Source organism: Sminthopsis crassicaudata, chromosome X (genome assembly GCF_048593235.1).
Source record: "Sminthopsis crassicaudata isolate SCR6 chromosome X, ASM4859323v1, whole genome shotgun sequence".
Lineage (NCBI taxonomy): Eukaryota > Metazoa > Chordata > Mammalia > Dasyuromorphia > Dasyuridae > Sminthopsis > Sminthopsis crassicaudata.
The window spans coordinates 84,906,021-84,924,984 of NC_133623.1; the positions used below are offsets into that span (position 1 = coordinate 84,906,021).

At 41.6% G+C, this 18,964-nt stretch overlaps 1 protein-coding gene and 1 pseudogene across 6 annotated transcripts in view; one reads left to right on the forward strand and one right to left on the reverse strand.

Moving 5' to 3' along the window:
* Positions 1-18,964, reverse strand: part of LOC141549155 (transcriptional regulator ATRX-like) — a 796,624-nt gene that overhangs the window by 648,109 nt on the left and 129,551 nt on the right. The gene's annotated exons all lie outside the window — the stretch shown is intronic.
* On the forward strand, positions 12,564-17,700 carry LOC141548407 (eukaryotic peptide chain release factor GTP-binding subunit ERF3A pseudogene; annotated as a pseudogene).

The following is an 18,964-nucleotide window of genomic DNA, read 5'->3' on the forward strand; positions in this document are numbered from 1 at the left end:
ACCAAACACATAAGGTGAAGCAAGCACAGATGTTCAACGGTTGTTGTATCAATGAATTGTACACATGTGAAATGCTCTTGCTGCCTCATAGGCTGAACTGTAATGCTTTTTCGAGTGCTTGGAGTCAGAAAGAACTGTATTCAAATCCTGATTCTGATATTCACATGTTGCACGACCCTGGCAAGTTCCTCTCTTCACCACTGGTGAAGGACTGGGATAGATCCCTGCACCCCCATTGGGCCAAGTCTGGTATTATATAGAACCAGAACAAAAAAGGCCCCAAATCAGGATTGACTGGAGGTCAAGTGCAAGTTTCCCCTTAGGACAGGTGAAGCTTCTCTTACTGTTTATATTAAAAGCAGTTTACATTCTCTGTGGGATTGTAGGACCCGCTCCCAGACCCTGTGCCCACCACACACAGAGATAATTGGGGAGTTCCTAACTCAGGTAGGACAGCCAGAGTTCTACCTCAGAAGGGGCCAGCACTTGCAGAGTACTGAGAGAGAGATCATTTCCTACCCTTGCCTGGCTTCAAGGCAGCCTCCTGAACTTGGCAGCAGTCTTCTGGGATCTCTGAGTCCTTCCATCTAGGTGGTTCAGTGGTTAGAGCATGGGACCTGGAGTTAGGAATATCTCAGTTCAAACCCAGCTCCAGGCACTAATTAGCTACATGACCTTAAGCAAGGGCAAGTGAGAAGGTTCCAAGTCAAGCACTCCTTCCTCTTTCTGCCTCCTCAGTAAGACAGACAGCCCATCTGAAAGTCTCTGTAATCTTCGAGAGTTGCTTGGGGCACTACGGGTTAAGTGACTTGACTGTGGTCTTGCTGTTAATATGGGTCCAAAGCAGGACTTTGATCCTTCCTGACTCTGAAGCTGGCCCTCTCTTCCGTGCAGAGGAATCCCTCTCTTCCATGCAGACACAGTTCAAGCATCATGTCTACCATGAAACTTTTCTTGATTCCAGCTGCTAGTGGCCTTCCTCTTGAAACACCTTGTATTTTGTTTTATTTGTATTTATTCTCTACATACTTTTCTGTGTTTTTGGTCTATTTAGAACATAAGCTTCTAGTGGTTTGGGACAGTGTTCTTTATAGTGTTTGCATCTCTCAAACTTAGCACAATGCCTGTAATGCAGTAGATACTTAAGAAATGCTTGTTGATTACTTAATTAATCCAACTGCCTGGCTATGTGCCCAGCATGCAATAGGAGCTGAATCTATAGCTATGGAAAGAATGGATCCATGAGTTGTAGACTTAGAGTAATTATTATTGATTATACTTATATCTTTTATTTTCTCTCAATCAATATTCATCACCTATCACTATTATTTTATTTATCATACCTAATTCATGGGTTCCTTTGCACTTTAAGTTGATGCATGGTATGAGGTGTTGATCTCCATCAAATTTCTGCCAATCTACTTTCCACTTTTGCTATGTGTGTATATATATATACATATATTTTTTTTAAATTTTTTTTTTTTATCAAGTGCTTAGCATCAGTGGCTCGCCGGGCAAACGTCAGTCCAGCAATTTCAAAATGATGTGAATTTGCTCACAGACCTGGCTACAGGGGAGAGAGGGAGGCAGGTAGGAAGGAAAGCGGCTGCCCTCCTTTGAAGGGAGGAGGCCGGTAAATGGTTCAAGCATACACACAGGACCAGGGATGCTAAAGCGAAAGCAGGAGTAGGAGCAGGCAGGTGTAGGGGCCTATGATGGTGCGGTCAGAATTGAGAGCAAGATCATGTGAAAGACAGACAAGTGGAGACCTGACATGGCCACAGACACTAGAATACAGGCAACACAGAGACTGAGGAAAGACACAAGTTTCCTAAGTATGGATGGACAGGAGACAGACACACAGATGCCAAACACATGGATCAATGAGCAGGGGAGGACAAACGTTTCCTCTCTCAGCGAGGGAGGTCTCAAGCTAAGCCCTGATCCTGAGATTGCAGAAAGGAAAGGAGTCCCCCGTCTTTCTTTTTTGTTAATTTTTCAGCTATTTCCTGTTCCTTACCTCACTGCCTTCCTTCTTCTCTTGCTCCTGCCTGAGAGTCAGGGCAGGTAACAAAATGGTGTTTTTTTGTTTCAGGAAAAAAAAGTCAGAACAACTATATACTACACTCCACATTTGGAGTGGGACACACAGTCTCTAACAGCATTTTGGTTACTACAGACTAACTCTTTGAGGAAGCATACCTAATTTCTAAACACTCAGAGGAAAAGACTCTTGGAGTTGAAGAAAAATTGGGAAGATAAATGAGAATGATGCAAAAAAAAAAAAAAGATGAAAAAAGAGTCAACAGCTTGGTAAAGTAGGCACCAACAAATACTGAAGAAAATAACACCTTAAATATAGAGTAGGCCAAATGGCATGAGGCACAAAAAAATTCAATGAAGAAAAGAATTCCCTGAAAAACAGAATTGGCCAAATGGAAAAGGATATTAAAAATTCACTGAGGAAAAGAACTCACTAAAAAGTAGATCTGGCCAAATTGAAAAAAAAAAAGTTACAAAAGCTCACTGAAGAAAATATTCCTTCAAAAGTTAGAATTGGTCAAGTGGAAGGAAATGACTTCATGAAAAGTCAAGAAACAATCAAATAAAATTATAAAAATGAAAAAAATGGAATAATATGTGAAATGTCTCACTGGAAAACCAACTGATCTGAAATATACATGCAGGAGAAATAATATAAGAATTATTATTGAAAGGATTAAAAATAGAGCCTAGACATCATCTTTCAAGAAATTACCAAAAAAAATTGTTCTGATATTCTAGAAATGATAGGGTAAAATTGAAATGGAAAGAATCTACTGATCATTTCATGAAAGAACTCCAAAAATGAAAACTCCCAGGAATATTTTGGCCAATTAGAAGTTGACTTCCCATATCAAGGAGAAAATACTGCAAGCAGACAAAAAGAAACAATTCAAATATTGTGGAGCCATTTGGGTTAACACAAAATTTAGGAGCTTCTACATTAAAAGATTAGAGGGCTTGAAATAAGACGTTCCAGAGGGCAAAAGAGCTAGAATCACAACCAAGAACCAACCTTCCAGCAATATTGCTATGAGGGTAGAGGAGAATGAACATTCAATGAAACAGAGAAACATTCCTGATGAAAAGACCAGACTTCAGTAGAACATTTGAGTTTCAAATACAAGATGCAAAAGAAGCCTAAAAAGGTAAACAGGAAAGAGAAATCATAAGGGATTTGATAAGTTTCAATTGTTTATTTCTTACATGAATAAATAATATTTATAACTTCTAAAATGTTTTTCATTATTAGAACAATGTGATGGATTATACACATACAAAAAGCAGAGGTGTGAGTTGAATATGGTGGTATGATTATCTAAAAAATAAAATTAAGTTTTGATAAAGAAAAATGTGCAGTGAGAAAACGAAAGGGAGAGGTAGAATGGGCTAAATTCTGTGGCATAAAAGATGCCTGAAAGAAATTTTACAATAAAGGGAAAAATGGAGGAAGTGGGGAGTGGAGGACATAAATCTTGGTCCCATTGGAATCAACTCAAAGAAGGAATAATATCCATACTCATATAGATGTAGAAATATGTTTTACCATACAAGAAAGTAGGAAGGGAAGAGAATAAGAGAAACGAGGTGGATAACAATAAAATAGAAGACAGTTTCAAGAAGGTAAAAATTAGAAGCAAAACATTTTTGAGAATGGACAGAGTAAAAGCAGAGAAAGAAAAGGAGAAATGGGGAAAACACTATGGAAGGAAATTGAAATACATGGTAGATAATTATCAATGTAAAAAAATTTAAAGTGAGTTTCTCTGATATAGACTTCTTTTCTCAAACAGAAAGAATGAAATCAACTTTATACAAATAAGAAGTATTCCTCAATTGTTAAATGGTCAAAGGATATGAACAGGCAGTTTTTAAACAAAGTAATCAAAGACATCTAGAGTCATATGAAAGAAAATTTTCTAAATCACTATTGATAAGAGAAATGCAGATTAAAAGAACTCTGTGCTACTATCTCACACCTGCCAAATTGACTGATATTATAGAAAAGGAAAGTGACAAATGTTGGAGGAGATGTGGGAAAATTAAAACATTAATGTACTATTGGTGAAGTTGTACACTAATTTAACCATTCTGGAGAGCAACTGGGAATTATAACCAAAGGACTACAAAATCATGTATACCTTCTGACCAAGCAATACTACTCCTAGATCTGTATCCCAAGAGGCAGAAAGGAAAAAGGGAAAGGACCTATGTAAGAGAATATTTATAGCAGCTCTTTTTATGGTGGCATAGACTTGGAAATTGAGGGAATATCCATCAAATGGGGAATGACAAACAGTTTTATATGATTGTGATGGAATACTATATTATTTTAGGAAATGACTAGCAGTATGCTCTCAGAAAAACATGGAAAGACTTAACATGGACAAAATGAAATGAACAGAATCAGGAGAACATTGTACACTAACAGCAATGTTGCAAGATGATTTACCATGAATAACTTATTCTCAGAAGTACAATGATCCAAGTCAGTTTTGTAGGATTCATAATGAAAGATGCTGCCCATCTCCAAAGAAAGAACTGGTAGAATTTAAATGCATATTAAAGATACTTTTTCTTTATTTTTCTTGTTTTTCTGTCTGCGTTTTCTTTCACAGAATGACTCACATCGAAATTTGTTTTGCATGACTATGTGTATAACCTATGTCAAATTGCTGACTTCAATTTGGGGAGAGGGAAAGGAAAGTGAGAATATGAAATTCAAAATTTGGGGCTTAAAAATAATGTTAAAAATTTGCATATAATTGGGAAAAAATAAAGTATAAAGTTGTTGTTTTTTGTTTTTGGTTTTGGTTTTTTCTTTTTGGTAAAATTGAGAGATTTTTCAATGGGAAACCTTAAGTATGTAATGTAGAAGCAAAAAAAACAAAAACAAAATAGCATTTAATAAATCTAGCAGTTGGCTCAGGCCAGTGGAAAGAGAATGGGGGTCTGGGAAGGAAATGGCATACTGTTTGATTTAAAATGAAAGATAGGACTTGATAAAAGGAGTTTACCAGAAAATTGATAGGACATGAACACCACATACCACCTATACAATTAAACTACAAAGAGATACATTAATTAGGTGTAAAAGGGGCTTCATAGCAAATTAGAAGAGTAGGAGAAAATTATTTTTCCGCTTCTATGAATAGAGGAAGAGGTCATGACAGAAGTCACAGAGAGGATCACAGAAAATAAAGTGGCTAATTCTGCTTCTACAAAGCTAAAATATTTTTGTATGGTCTCACTCACCTAACACTTTTTAGCTATGTGACCCTGGGCAAGTCACTTAACCCCAATTGCCTCAGCAAAAATAAATAAATTAAAATTAAAATTAAATATTTTTGTACAAACAGATCAAATGCAGTTAAAATGATGAAGGTAACAGTTAAGTGAGAAAAAACCTCTTTGCAGGAAAGTTCTCTAAGAACTGGTGCATATGCAAGATATAGGAGGAACTGATTCTAATTGCCAAAATTAAGAGCAATTCTCCAATGGTCAAAGGACAGGGAGCTTTCAAAGGATGAAATCCAAGTTATCAAGAGTCCTATGACAAAATGCTCCAAGTCCCTCATAGTAAGAGAAGTGTATATATGGATGCCTGGGCAGGCAGGAAGCACTAGGGAGAAGCAGCCTGGAGGTCCACACAGGTAAATGTGTACACACACACAACTATACACACACATAGGATTCTACCTAAAAAACAACAGAGGCATAAAAAAAAAAAAAAAAGGTATTAATTTTCCATGACAGTCCCCACGCATGCCCACAAACATTCCCCCCAGGGAAAATAAAAGAAGCCAATTTAAGGGGAGGTTCAGGAGAAGGTTGAAGAGGGGATGCAAGAGAATATAATGGGGGATGGGAAGGTGGAGCAGGAGGAAGAGTGCCAGGAAGTGGGGCTTACCTCATACATCTAAGCAGATAAGCCAGAACTTCTGTATTTGTCAGGCAGGGGTAGGGGTTTTGTGATGGCTGATGGGAAGGGGAGTAGGGAGGGGAGACAAATAGCTGCACACAGATCCCCTCCAGTCTCAGGTGGAAAGGGAACTCCCTTCTCCTTCTCTTACTCCTCCTCTATCTCTGACAGAGAAGACTGTCAGCAGGGCTGGTCTCTACCTAGGAAAAAAAAGGAGGAGGGAGAAAGTAAGCAAGGGGTCTCTACACTGGCAGGCCTAGAGCATGGGAAAGCCCCCCCCCCAATTATTTTTCTCAGTTCCCATGTCCTAGCCTGGGAGGGAAGGGTGACAGAGTTCATCTTCCACTTTCAGGAGGGCCCAAGGCTGAGCAGAGTCCCAGGTTCCTGAGGGCAACTGCTGAGGCTGGGGGCTGAGCTCAGTTTATGGTTGTCTTAAGGTCACTCTTTTTATGGAAATCAGGAGAGCAAGAAGGCAGAGGGGCTGTACTAGGCTCAGCAGAAGGGAAGAGTCCAATATCTGTGGCAGACACAGAACAGAGGAAAAAGAGGATGGTCTGGGGGAGGGGCGACTCTCACCCTCCTTTCTCCAAGCAGGAGGAGACAAAAGCAGGCCACTAAGCATCTTCGAAGACCCATGTTGTGATACGGGAGCCACCTGCCAGTGGCTATTGGAAGTCTAACTCAGACCTGTAGACTGGATCTCTTCATGTGAAGATGATGATAATGTTGAGGTTTAGAATTGGGGGTACCTAAATGAAATTAGGGTTTACTTGAGGTCTAGTGGCAGGTTTGGGGTACAGGGAGTCAAATAGAGCTCTCCTGCAACCCCTTGGATTTGGCGCAAGGAGAGGGAGTTAAATGAGGCCTAGTAGTGGCGCAAGAGTTCCCTGTAAAGGAATTTACAGACCCGAAAACCTAGATTGATCAAAGAGGTTTATTATGGCGTTTGGAAGTAAGGTTAAAGTCTAGTTAGTAAAAGGTGTTTAAGTAAAGAGAAGAGGGCACCAGAAACAGGATTCCAGTGGGCAGAGATTCCGTGCCAGGCATAGTGCTGGCATGTTTCAACCCTCTGCAAAGAGAGGACTCCAGCTTGGCTATTTTATAATGAGAGATTTAGCTAAAGGGGCCTGTGGGCTTCAGTGAGGGTTAGAATTTGCTTGGTGGGGGTTGGGAAACCTGAGCAGATCATTAGAATGGGGGCTGGGAGAGCCCAAGTTGGCTCAGATCCAGTGGGGGCTGGGACAAGCCCGGATTTCCTGTTGGAATTCAAAGGGGTGCTTTTGACCAGGATTTGTGAATGAAAGGTCCTAGCTTCCTTAATTGATAATGCATCAGCCAGGAAGGGTTGGAAATCAGAAAGGAATAAATCAACCTGAAAGGAATAATTTCCTTCCTTGCTTCCTTCCTTCCTTCCTTCCTTCCTTCCTTCCTTCCTTCCTTCCTTCCTTCCTTCCTTCCTTCCTTCCTTCCTTCCTTCCTTCCTTCCTTCCTTCCTTCCTTCCTTCCTTCCTTCCTTCCTTCCTTCTTTCTTTCTTTCTTTCTTTCTTTCTTTCTTTCTTTCTTTCTTTCTTTCTTTCTTTCTTTCTTTCTTTCTTTCTTTCTTCTTTCTTTCTTTCTTTCTTTCTTTCTTTCTTTCTTTCTTTCTTTCTTTCTTTCTTTCTTTCTTTCTTTCTTTCTTTCTTTCTTTCTTTCTTTCTTTCTTTCTTTCTTTCTTTCTTTCTTTCTTTCTTTATTTTTTTGATATATTTTAATAGTTTTTATTTACCAGATATTTGCATGGGTAATTTTACAACATTTACAATTGCCAAACCTTTTGGTCCAACTTTTCCCCTCCTTCCCCCCAACCAGATGGCAGGTTGACCAATACATGTTAAATATGTTAAAGTATAAATTAAATACAATATATGTATACATAAAGGACTAGTTTCTTAAAGGGGCCGCAATCCAAATCAATAATACAAGGAGACTGAGAGGCCATTGTGTTGTCTGACCTCTTTCCTCTTTCCTCTGCTTCCAATTTATTTCATTCCCAGTCCACTAGCAACACTTCTGTCAGCAAAGGCTACCTGGAAACTCCCTCAAGTGTCACAATCCACAGCTGTGGAAAGCTCTTAGAGAATTGACCTTCCCCTTCCCCCCAGGCATGGTCCTTAACCAGGCTGGTGACAGCAGGGTAGTCATCTCCTTCAGTCCTAAGGTTTCAAGAAGAGATATGCTCCAGGGCAGCTAGTTGGTTTAGTGGATAGAGTACCAGCCCTGAAGTCAGGAGGAACTGAGTTCAAATTTGACACTTAACACTTCTTAGCAGTATCACTTAACCCCAATTGACTCAGGAAAAAAAAATCTCCTCCTTTCCCAACTTCCTCTGTCTAGTCATAGACACTATTGTAATCTGCTTTTCAATTACACAAAGGATTCTAGTAATTTGAATTTTACCTCAATCACAAAGAGGCTAGGGGTAACAGAGACAGAGAGAAATGCCAATTTATGTAGAGCTCAATCTCTGCCTAAATCCTAGAAAATTTCCTAGCCCATAATGTTTCATATCAAAGAAATTCCTTAAAGCTGCCAAAGAGGAAACCATGTAGACTGAGGCAGGGCATTATATTATTCCCTAGGCCGAGTTTCATAATGAGCTCATAGTTATAATTTGATGTTATACTCAGAGATCACAGAATGTTAGAGCTCAAAGAGACCTTTTCACCCAGAATGCCAATGCACCAGGAGGACCTGATTGTATATAGAATGGCCACATGAGAAAGGTCCTCCACAATGAGACAAACAGGGCTTGGAGGATCTTCAGAACAATGAATATCACTGGAAGCATATTTACCTAAATTCACATACTTTACGCTAGAGATCTTCCCAGTAAGGAACTGGACCTGAGATCTTCTATTGTTTTAGTTGGCAGACAAGTTTAATCTTTCAAATTCTTCTTCCCACCATCTGACCTCTGGCAGAACCTTGGTGTAGGGGACAAATGTAGAGTTTTAGTAATACCTAAATAAAAAAGCAAAATGGAATTCTGCTCTTGCCAGGTAGCACAAATGAACTTATGTAACTCTAGCAAAGTTTATGCTCTGCTACTGTATGAATTACTGCTGGCAACTGGTTTGGCTCAATCCCTGCAATTTATTGTTGAGGTGAATCATTTAATCAGTGTAAATGTGAAAGCACAAACAGGCTTTGAAGCCCCCTGTCAAAAAACCCCAACTCTGAGCACCAGGATGCTTTCCTTGGCTTGTTGAAAGGGCAGCAAGTGAGATGGGGATCTTAATCTTTTTGAGTGGAAGCTGAGATGAACTCAGCCAGTACACCTTTGGTGAAATATAACCTTTGTAGAGGCAAATTTTAGTGTCCATCATGGAAGCAGCATCTGGTTCCAATCACTGGTTGCCATGGTGACTGATTATTGCCAAGGATACCTGGAGCTCTCAAGCTACCTCATTATCAGGCATCCATGATGATCCCTTGTGAGAGGAAAGGGGGAAGGCTTCTTCAGAGCTTTGTCCTGGACCATCAGTTAGGAGCAGGTCTAAATCACCAGGGTCTACAAAGTATCAAGACAAAGTATCCACATGTGTGCATACTGGCACTGTGTATCTTGTACACATTGACAGAAAACAAAGATATATCTGCAGATGCAGAGATGGAGCAAGGCAGAACAAGAGCCAGAACAAGAGAAATATAGAAGCTGACTGCCATATAGTATGCATAAGAAGACCTATCAAAGCAAGCAGCTGTTGCAATGAGACTTGCATCAGGGAAGGGAACAAAAACCATCCCGGGCACTCTGGAGACCTCACTGATCTCCTCCTAGCCAGAGGGGAAGAAACTGATGCCCAACAAGCTGTTGCCCAGGATCACATAGGTACTAAGCCTCAGAAGCATCCTTTGAACCCAGGTCTTCTGACTCTATGGCACCTGAAATTCTCTCCAGAATACAATTTGGCCTCCCAGAGTCACTCTTAAAAATATATATTAATTGATATTGATAATACATATATACAATATATATTATATATATAAAATAAAAATTAATAAATAAATAAATAACAGCAGGCACTTAATAAATGCTTGTTGGATTGGCTGGGTCCATAAAAGTTAAGACAAGTATTCTTTCTTCTCCAGTGGTCTTCTCTTTCTCCCCAGGTTCCATCAATTCACTTTGGATCAGAAGAATCCACCTGTCTCCCTCTGTTGGGGTCCACCCTGCCCCTTTTTACTGCCCTGAGGCCTCTGCGTTGGTATGATGCTGTTTGGGAGTTGCTCATTGATGGAACGTCAGCCCTAGAAGTGAATATAGACAAGCTTTCACCTGAAAACTGTTTTCTAGGGAATGCTAAGTTTACACCCTGAAGTTTCTTTGCGACTCTAGGCTTTGCATCAAGAATAGTTGGAAGTCCATCATTTCAAATAAGTCCACGATTTCCCCGGGAGATTACCCTATTTGGGTGGCTCTTTTGCATATAAATTGTAATGGTCTTTGCATTTTGGAATATGGTATTTCAGACTCTCAACTCTTAGGCAAAGGGGTGACTAAGTTTAGCTCGGCTCCACGAATCCTTTCTTTTCATGCTGCTGGCAATGATGTTTTGATTTGCACGGCAATGAATGGCAAAAAGGGAGAAGCCAAAGCCAAGAATATTTAAAGAAAATATTCTCAATATATAAGAAGCACCTTCTGGCTGGATCATAGAGAGCAGAAGTGATAGGCAGGATGGAGAGAGGGGGTGACAGTGCCACGCAGGAAGTTATTCACGAGAGTCCCCGCATTCCCGAGATAGCTAATGATACCAAAATGCGCAGATGCCTTCTGGAAAAGAAACACCAAGAGCGCAATTTCCAAGACGCGTCGTGCTTGAATTACTAAGTTAACTGGAAAACCAGCTCTAGAAGCAAATGAACAGAGTTGGATCCGAACCTGTCCGGGATATTGAGGGGAGTACAAATGGGCTGGTAAATGGGAAGGGAATAAAAGGGAGTGTGGGATGCCTGTGGGTCAAATGGAGGCACAGCCAAGAGGGCAACGGAAATCTCGTAGTCTCAGGAAGTGAAGAGTCTTCAGGGAAATGGATGAGGAGGGGAAGAGGGCAAGGTTTAAAAAGGGAATGAGAGAGGGCTTGTTTTGGTGGCGGGAGGAGGCATCTATTGGAGTAACTGAAAGGGAGCAAAAAGGAGGGAAAGTAGAGGCCTGAAAGAAATGAAGCAAAAAAACCAAAGAAGCAAAAACGTAAAGAGAAAGGGAGAGGAGGAGGAGGGGAGATGGAGGGGGAAAGAGCTGTTGGGAAGGGGGCCATGGTGACAGAAGGGGCTTCCAGGCCACCACCTGGAGGAAGACCCCGCTGAGGATACCGAGAAGGGGCCGCCAAGGGGAGGGGCCGCCAGGGGGAGGGGCCGGCAAGGGGAGGGGCGGCAAGGGGAGGGGCGGCAAGGGGAGGGGCCGCTCGGGAGCTGGTCCAGTCTCTCAGCTTTCCTGGCTTTTTCGGCGCTTGCTACAGTGGCCGGTACATCATAGATACTTAATAAATGTTTGTTTACTGCCGGAAAGGAGAGACTGCCCTGCGGGGAAGAACTGGAAAAAAACTTAGATAAAAGTATCCAGAGCAGGCTTAATCACCGTGGGAAAGTGCAAAGCAATCGGGAAAAGTGAAGGTCAAGAAAAGAACATGGCATTTGGTATGGAAGAGATAATGAGAAAAAGCGTGAGAAAAGTTTCAGTGCAACTAGGAGGGCAGTAACGGTAGAAAGTTCAGAAGAGGGAATTGCGGGGTGAGGTGGGGAGGAAGGGAGGAGATCTGCGCCCCCTCCCACGCGTGAAGAGTGGGGGGGCGGAGTTGAGCCGCCAGGGTAGAGTCGGATCCGAGGCTGAAGCACCGCCTCCCGGGTTTGCGTCTCACCCTCTCCCTCCCTCCCTCCCTCCCTGTCTCTCTCTCATTCGCTGTCTGTCAACACTTTTTTTCCTCCATACCTTTCTGTGTCCCTCTTTCTTAGTCTCTATTCATCTCTGTCTCTGTCTCTCTCTCGTGTGTTTGTCTCTCTGTTTGCTTTTCTCTGTCTCCTTTTCTTCTTTCCCTCTCTCTAGCCATCGCTTTCTTTCTCTTTCCATCTCTCCCTTTTTGTCGGTTTCTCTTTCTAACTCTCATTTTCTCTGTTTTCTTCTCTCTGTCTCTCAGTTTCTCTGTCTGTCTCGGCTTCTCTCTTCCCTCTCTGTCCATGTCTCTCTCTCTGTCCCTGACTCTCTGTCTCTGTCTCTCTCTCACAATTTCTCTCACACACACACTTTCTCTCTCCTGTCACTCTGTCTCTCATTTAATCCATTTCTCTGCGTCTGTCTCTCTCTCGCCTAGTCCCCCTTCCTCTGCAGTCAGCGCGCCCGGCTCACGCCCCTCCCAGTCGTTTGAGCCCTCCCCCATTTCCCGCCCTCTCCCTTCCGCACTCAATGCTCTCTCTCCCCCCCTTCTCCTCCCCCTCCTCCCCGCGCTTGGATCCGGGCAGCTGTAACGGCGGCAACGGCGGCGGCGGCGGCGGCGGCGGCGGCGGCGGCGGCGGCGGCAACGGCGGCGGCGGCAACGGCGGCAACGGCGGCGGCGGCGGCGGCGGCGGCAGCGGCGGCCACGACAACGGACACGGAAGCTCCGGGCCGGCGGCGCCCTTCCTGCCACCGCGGCCTAGGCCCAGAAGGTCAGCGCGGCCTTGCCCGCAGCTCCACGTCCACGCCTCTGGGTTCGTGCAGTCCGCGGGGCCCGGGCCGGCAGCCGGCGCCATCGCCGCCCCCAGCCGCGGCTACCGCTGCCGGGGAGACGGCTCCGGAGCAGCAGGCCCTGCTGGCCCCGAGGCACCTGTGGAGCCTTCTCAAGAACAGATGGTGTCTTATGAAGGTTCAAATTCAGCGGCTGGCATGGAGGCTCCAGAACCTGTCATAAAAAGGGGAGAGACAGAAATGTCTCCCGAAGAATCATGGGAGCGCCAAGAAGGGCCCGGGGAAGCGGAACCGGGGGAGGGCTCTTTGGGAGCCGAAGGACCGGCCGAGGCGAGCGCCCCAGAGATGATGATGGAGAAGGAGGGAAAAGTACCAAAACGTAAATCTGCGCTAGCGCCACCAGCTGCGGCCAAAAAAGAGCATGTCAATGTCGTGTTCATTGGGCATGTAGACGCTGGCAAATCAACCATCGGAGGGCAAATAATGTACTTGACTGGGATGGTGGACAAAAGAACCCTGGAGAAATACCAGCGAGAAGCTAAAGAAAAAAACAGAGAGACTTGGTACTTGTCATGGGCCTTGGATACAAACGAGGAAGAGCGAGACAAAGGTAAAACTGTAGAAGTGGGCCGGGCCTACTTTGAGACGGAAAAAAAGCACTTCACCATCCTAGACGCCCCCGGGCACAAGAGTTTTGTCCCTCACATGATTGGCGGCGCTTCTCAAGCTGATCTGGCCGTGCTGGTCATCTCCGCTCGCAAGGGAGAATTTGAAACTGGATTTGAAAAGGGAGGACAGACGAGAGAGCACGCCATGTTGGCAAAAACAGCAGGGGTAAAACACTTAATAGTGCTTGTTAACAAGATGGATGACCCAACGGTAAATTGGAGCAATGAGAGATATGAAGAATGCAAAGAAAAGTTGCTGCCATTTTTGAAAAAAGTGGGCTTCAATCCCAAAAAGGATATACACTTCATGCCCTGCTCGGGACTGACCGGTGCAAACCTGAAAGAGCCATCAGATTTCTGTCCTTGGTATACTGGCCTACCATTTGTTTCCTATCTGGATGATTTGCCAAACTTCAACAGATCAGTGGATGGACCAATCAGGCTGCCAATTGTGGATAAATACAAGGACATGGGCACTGTGGTCCTGGGCAAGTTGGAATCAGGCTCTATTTGTAAAGGGCAGCAGCTGGTGATGATGCCAAACAAGCACAACGTGGAAATTCTTGGAATCCTTTCTGATGATGTAGAAACTGATTCTGCAGCCCCAGGGGAAAACCTCAAGATTAGACTGAAGGGAATTGAAGAAGAAGAAATAATTCCAGGATTCATACTTTGTGATCCGAAAAATCTTTGTCATTTTGGACGCACATTTGACGCTCAGATAGTGATTATTGAGCACAGATCTATCATCTGCTCAGGTTATAATGCAGTGCTACACATCCATACCTGCATCGAAGAAGTAGAGATAACAGCCTTAATCTGCTTGGTAGACAAAAAAACAGGAGAAAAAAGTAAGACGCGACCACGTTTTGTCAAACAAGATCAAGTATGCATTGCCCGTTTAAGAACAGCAGGAGCCATCTGCCTGGAGACCTTCAAAGATTTCCCTCAGATGGGGCGTTTTACCTTAAGAGATGAGGGGAAGACCATTGCAATTGGAAAAGTTCTGAAACTGGTTCCAGAGAAGGACTAAGCATTTTTCTTGAAATGGACTCTGCAAAAGCCTACTTCACACCGCTTCCTCTTATTTTCTGCCCATCGATAAACTTCTTCCCATATTTTGCAAAGACAAATTGCACAGCAAAAGTCCACATTATGTCAGCTTTCTCACACTGAAAGCTCTGCTATGTCACTGTTGCTCCTTCCAAATACTGCTTCCTTGGACAGATTCGGCAATAGCTTTGTAAGTGATGTGGACATGATTGCTTACATTAATGAAAAACCTAAATGAACCTGTTATTTTTAATTTTCCCCTCAAGCATATTTATAAATTTCCCCCAGGCAGATCATTTAGAGCATGCAGGTGTGTGTGTGTGCACATGTTACAAAAACTACCATGTTAATAAAATATTCAGTTTGAAATCCTTAAGAAAAAGAATTGAGGAGAGAGGGGAGGGCAAGTAAAGGTGACTTTTGCAAATGGACTTTTCAAATACTTTAGTCACAAAAGAGGTGATATTTGGGAGAATAATTAGAACAAATGAATAGACTCAGACAGAGATGTTTTAAGGATTGGGGAGACATAGACATGTTTATAGGCTGTGGAAAGTAGCCAATACCCAGGAACGTATTGAAGTGAGACATGATAGAGGAATTGCTCTGTTGGAGGAAATGGGTTGGAAAGGGACCACTCATGCAGGTAGAGAGGGGTTTTGCTCAATAAACAGTAAACACTATTATGTGTGAGACAGGGGTGATGGAGTGGCAGAGGGCACCTGAGTAATGTGAGAGGAAGAGGGAGAGGAGAAGAAGGAGCTCTCAGGGACTGACCTACATATTTTCAGGAAAATCTCCACTGAGATTATGGGGGTTGGGGTGAGAAGGAACCATGGGAGATGTGAGGAGGGATGAAAATTTTCTGAAGAGCCATTATGGTTAGCCATTATGGAAGTGTGGTTCGAACCTGTTTTGTGGAGTAATACTGCTAGACAGTGGTCCTATCATACAGGACTTGGAATTGAAGTTTAAAAATACATGGTGAATTTGGTATCAGCTCTTTACAAATTTACTGTCAATCATTTTCAGATTGGGAAAAGGAAATGAAATGGCTTTTGGGCCAAACCAATTTTCATTGTTCTGTTAACATAGCACAGCAGATGTCAGAAGAATGAGGTATTCTGGAAAGTGAACTCCTTTTTGCAGAGCACTTTTTAAAAATTTTCTTTGATGATGATGATGATGCAGGATACATTGATATCTGTGGGGATGACATGACATATGTGAGTCAAGATGTATCCGACCATGTATCAGACAACCATTCAGTGGTGTCTGAATCTATGTGACCCCATTTGGCTTTTTTTGAGAGGGGGACAAAGATTCTACAGTGGTTTTCCATTTCCTTCTTCACCTTATATTATCTATAAGGAACTAGGGAAAGAGGGTTAAGTGATTTGCCAAGGATTTCATAGTTAATACATATTTGAGGCCAGATTTGTATCCCTGAAGATGAGCTTTCCTTACTCCAGGTCGCAGTTGCCCGTGGTTGTGCTTCCATGTCCCCACAGGTCCCTGTGATACATAGGTGAGTGTTACAAGAGTTGGTGTCTCACAGAGAGCCTGCCTGTCAGAGCTTTCCAGGGTTTTTTGGTGCTGAAGTGATGTTATTTATCTCTGATATATCTCATCTAAGCCAAGTCATGTGAATCCTTGAAAACTCATTTCAACAAAAGGTAAGGGTAAAATAAGGACTTCTCTCATTAAAGGGAGAGTAGATGTAGACAGAAATCCCATAAACAATTAAGTTCAGTCCAATAAGCAGCTGTTGAAAGTTCATGAGGCAAAATTTGATTACTTTTAGAAATGGCTTTTCTTTTAACATTTAAGAAATAAATTTACCCCTTATCTTTCCAGTCTATTTCAGATATGAGATTTTTTTTTTTTATCCCCACCAGCAGCTGCCCTACTATTGGTGAATTGCCATAGTGCATACACAACTAGAATTGGGATCACAAGGCCTAGACTGAAATCTTGCCTTACTAATTGTATGACTATCAGCAAACCACTAACAATCTCTAAACCTCAATTTTCATATCTGTAATACGGGGGTGATAATAATACCTATACTGAATAAATTACAGAGTGTTTCTAAGATTCAAACAGGATCTTTCCAAAATGCTTTTCAAGTCATGACATAATAAATGTTGTCATTTATTATTATTATTATTAATTTCTAGTCTTTTTGATGGAACATACATCTCCCACTCCCAATCTTATCTGTTGGTAATGGAGTCAAGATAGGAGAATAAAGGCACAGAGTGACCTGAACTCTTCCCTAACTCCATCCAAATATCTTTAAATAATGACTCTAAAGAAGAGGATTCTAGGAAGATGGTTAAATAGATCAGAAAATTCTCAACTCTGCAGACTTCTCAAGATTAAATGGCACCATGGGTGAAGGTACAATGACAAACATAAAAAAGAGTTGGGTAGAACATTGGTCTTCCTTGGACAATCAGAGAAGATCAGAAGAAAAACCTTAGGATGCAGGTTTAGCCCTGTGAAGTGTAAAACCTCTAGGCTAACTCTCACTAAACACTTAAAGGAGTACAAGGACAAAGAAAAAGGGAGAGAGGTGGAATGTGGCAAATGTTTTCATATAAATAAGGTAAAAAATCTTATATTGAAGGGTAAAATGAAGGAGGTAAAGGGAAATAAGTGAACATAACTCTCATCAGAATTGGTTCAAAGAGAGAGCAATATACAAACTAAATTGAGTAGGGAAATCTACCTTACCCTACAGGAAAGGAGGAGGGAAAGGGGATAAGGGAAGTGAGAGTAGATAGGTAGATGGGATAGTCAGAAGTGAGACACTTTTCAGGATGGACAAGATGAAAGGAGAGGAAAGAATAGACTAAACAAGGGAAGAAACAGGATTAAGAGAAATACAGTTAGCAATCATAATATTGAAAAATACTTGAAACCAAGCTTTTTCCAATAAAAAGCCTCATTTCTCAGAGAACAGAGTCAAATCTATAAAAATATGAGCTTTCCCCTAACTGATAAATGATCAAAAGATCTGAAGTTTCCAGATGAAGTAATCAAAACTATTTATAGCCATAAGAAAAAAAAAAAGAGTTCTAACTCACTATTGATTGGAGAAATGTATATTGAAACAATTCTGAGATACCTATCTCATACCTATCAGATTATGTAATAGGACAGAAAATAAAAATGACAAATGTTGGATGGAATGAAGGGGAAAGGAGACATTAATGCACTTTTGGTGCAGTTGTGAACTGATTCAACTATTCTGTAGAGCAATTTGGACTTTTCTCAAAGAGCTATAAAGCCATGTAAACTCTTTGACCTACCAAATATCATTATTGGATCTGCAGCCAAAAATAGGTAAAAAAGGAAAAGGACCTATATGTACAAAAATATGTATAGCAAATTTGTCTCAATGCAAAAAAAAAAAATTGGAATTTGAAGGGATGTCCATTAAATTGATCAAATTGTAGCACGTGATTATGATGGAATACTATTGTGTTGTGAGAAATGATGATGGGACAGGTAGGTGGCATAGTGGATAGTCAGGAGGACTTGAGTTCAAATCTGGCATCAGACACTTCCTAGCTATGTGACCCTGGGCAAGTCACTTAACCCAAATTGCCTCAGCAAAAAAAAAAAAAAAAAAAAAAAAGAAATACATGATGATGAACAGGATGCTCTCTCAGGAAAACCTTGGAAAGACTTCCTTGAGCTCATGCAAAGTAAAATATACTAATTACAAAATAACAGAAATATTGTGAGATGATCAGCTGTCATCAACCAATAACTCAGTTATTCTCAGAAGTACAATGATCCAAGCAACTCTGAAGGACTCATGAAAACAAAAGCTATCCACCCCCAGAGAAGAAACTGATTGTGTCTGAATGCAGATCGACAATATTTTTTATAGCTTTTTATTTTTCAAGTACAACAAAGGTAGTTTTCAGCATTCACCCTTGCAAAACCTTGTGTTCCATATTTTTCTCCTCCCTCCCCATCTCCCCCTTCCCCTAGACAACAAGCAATCAAATATAGGTTAAACATGCACAATTCTTCTAAATATATTTCCACATTTATCATACTGTACAAGAAAGATCAAATCAAAAAGGGAAAAAATGAGAGAAAAAAGAGAATCAAGCAAACAATAAAAACATGAAAATACTCTGTTGTGGTTCATATTCAGTTCCCATAGTCCTCTCTCTGGATGCAGATCGCTCTCACCATATCAAATCTATTGGAATTGCCTTGAAACACCTCATTTTTGAAAAGAGCTAGCTAAGTCCATCACAGTTGATCATCACGTAATCTTATTGTTGCTATATACAGTGTTCTCTTGGTTCTACTCACTTCATTTAGCATCAGTTCATCTAAATCTCTCCAGGCCTTTCTAAAATCATCCTACTGATCATTTCTCCTATATCAATAATATTCCATTACATCCATATGCTGCAACTTATTCAGCCATTCCCCAACTGATGGGCATCCACTCAGTTTCCAGTTCAAGGATACTTTTTAAACTTTATTTTTCTTGAGGCATTTTTGGAGGGGTCTATGTTTTCTTGTACATTGTGAATTTTATGA